General features: G+C 53.2%; 1 pseudogene; it reads right to left on the bottom strand.

The window, feature by feature from the left end:
* Positions 1-595: 595 nt before the first annotated feature.
* Positions 596-2,109, bottom strand: LOC127485344 (UPF0561 protein C2orf68-like; annotated as a pseudogene).
* Between the last annotated feature and the right edge of the window lie 321 nt (positions 2,110-2,430).

Below are 2,430 nucleotides of genomic sequence, written 5' to 3'. Positions count from 1 at the left end.
AACTCAGCATTCCACGTTCTAATGGCGTAGCTGAAGGAGCCGCCTTGCCCCATTTGGAGGGAGATGATTTTCAGGAGTGCGGGGCACAAACCAACAGTTCTCCTGGGTGTCTTTTAGGAGAAGAACTGCTGCAATAGAACTGCCAGCCTGATCCTGAGACCCTGATGTGGAGAAACCAGGGGGCCAGGGGGCTTTGGTTTCAGGAAGTTCCAGGGCTCACTGGCTCACTTAAGCTGTAAACTTCAAGTCACTGAGGTCACGCCGATTTGCTCGCAGATAGACGTGCCTTGGAAACTTTGGTGCACACGATGTCTTGTGGACTTCAGACCTTAGCCTAACCCTGTGGTAGAAAAAAACGTTCCCTCGGGAAGAGCAGCGCTACCCTGGGACTCTTTCAGGACCTCAGTTATACGTACACCAGAGGGCTTCAAGAAGTTCACAGACAATTCAGACTGTCTTTCGATTCCACTTTCCATGAACTTTTTGAAGCTGCCTTATGCATATCCTTGAGATAGCGAGGGAGGAAGCATGGGACAGGACATTGGACAGGAAGAGGGAACAGATAAGGAGAGTTGTGTAGTCCCCCACCCCACCTTTTTTTTGCAACTAGGGCTCCAAACAGGCAATTATTGTTAATGTCGAGTTTCCCTTTGTACTTATGGTCTAGACTTTTAAGTCACGGTTGGAGAGTTAGTTTCAAGCTTGCTTTGATAATTCTCCATTGGTTGGCCTGAGCAGAGGAGTCTATTCGCAGCTATTTGCAGCTGGAATTCTGCAGCTCCAGGCAGGTTTTGCTGCAAGAAATCCTTGCAGTTTAGCACCAGGATCTTCTTCCTAGGTCTGCTGTCTGACAGTGGTGTGGCGCATGCAAGCAGCTCACGAAAGCATGGGAGGGGAGGGAGACGTGCTTGTGAGTGGGCCTCAGAAATAAAGGTTTCCCACTTTCTTCTGGCCTCAGAATTACTTGGAGAACTTGTTGGAAAGGCAGAGCCTCACAGTCCCCCCCTCCAAGGTCCTGAGCAGCTGCAGGTGCACAGTCCTGTTGAGGGGGTGGGGAGAGAACTGAGAGATTCGACCTGAGGCAGAGAGATGAAGAAAAGGAAAAACAAAGAATAAAGCTAAAAAAAAAAAAAGTCCAGGGAAACAAGGGTGGAAGTGAAGTGAGCACAACACGAAGGAAAGGAACTATGACATAACAGCGCTCACGGAGCTGGGTGGGACACGAAGCAGCCAGGCATGTGACCTCTGAGAACGCAGCATGATGGCGAAAGGCTGCATGGACCCTGGTTCGCCCTCAAGCCTGTGCTCCCAGAACACCAAGTCAGCCACACCGAATTCTCAGAGAATTCCAGAATATGAGGCTGGTCATCAGGCCAACCAGTAAACGGTTGTGGGGGACATGGGCCAGGTGGAGTCTTGGAATGACCCTGGGGATGCAGCAGCTCTGGCAGTGTCAAGATCAAACAGTGGTGCAGGTGCCCTCAGGCTACGGCTGAGCTCCATGGGCAGAATTCTTCCACGGGCAGTGAATCCAGCCTGCAAAGAATGCTTTCAAGTTGGTCAGTGACGGTTCTGGCGCTTTGCAATCTCCTCTTGGATACGCAACTTGAGAGCCTCTCGCATGGGCGGATCCAGAGGCGTGTGGGCAGACACCTCCTCGCTCACCCTTCCTGAGTCATCGTCCTGATACACGATACCTGATACACGATAACTGATGTGACCTCGCCACTGTCCGCCTCGTGTTCTAAGCAGAAGAGCTGATGGCCAGAAGGCTCTAGTTCAGAGCCACCACTACTGCTGCTTTCACTGGACTCCTCCAAGTCTGGGTTGCCTGGGTGGGTAGAGCCATCTTCTCCTTGGCCGCCTGCTTCACCTTCTTGTCGTAGTCGTCCCTGCGGGGAGCCGAGTGGGAGTCAGGGACAGCCGGCCGGGCCAGGCCAAGGGTGGCGGTGGCGCGGGGCGGGGAGGTACCGGGCGATCTGGTTCCGTCGGATGTGGTGCACGAAGCCGTGGCTCATGTCCAGCCGCCCGCCAGGCTTGCAGCAGAGCCTGGGCCTGGGATCCCGGGCCGCCTCCATCTGGAGCCCTGGGCACAGAGTCGCCGCCACCTCAACGGCCCCAACGGCCACCCTCCCGCCGGTGGAGGCCCGAGCCAGCCTGCGCTCAGCTTCCGGCCGGGTTTCCTTTGCTTTTTATAAACATCACAATTTGAATTAACATATCTCAGTCCATTGCTGTGGATAGAAGTTAAACCATGTGTTGTAAAAAATAAGGTGTGGAGGGAGAGTTTCTGGGTGATGTTCCATCTCTGTCTGGCTTCTTGGTGATTTGGACCTGGGTCAGTGATAAATTCATGCTTCTCTCTGGTCTGCTTTGCTTTCTAGGAGTCCAACTATTCTAGCTATTTGTTCCTCCAGGTTATTGCTTTGC

This window comes from Oryctolagus cuniculus, chromosome 12 (genome assembly GCF_964237555.1).
Source record: "Oryctolagus cuniculus chromosome 12, mOryCun1.1, whole genome shotgun sequence".
In the NCBI taxonomy this organism is placed as follows: Eukaryota; Metazoa; Chordata; class Mammalia; order Lagomorpha; family Leporidae; genus Oryctolagus; species Oryctolagus cuniculus.
Note: the sequence above shows the minus strand (reverse complement) of the source record. Positions and strands in the feature narration are given on the sequence as shown.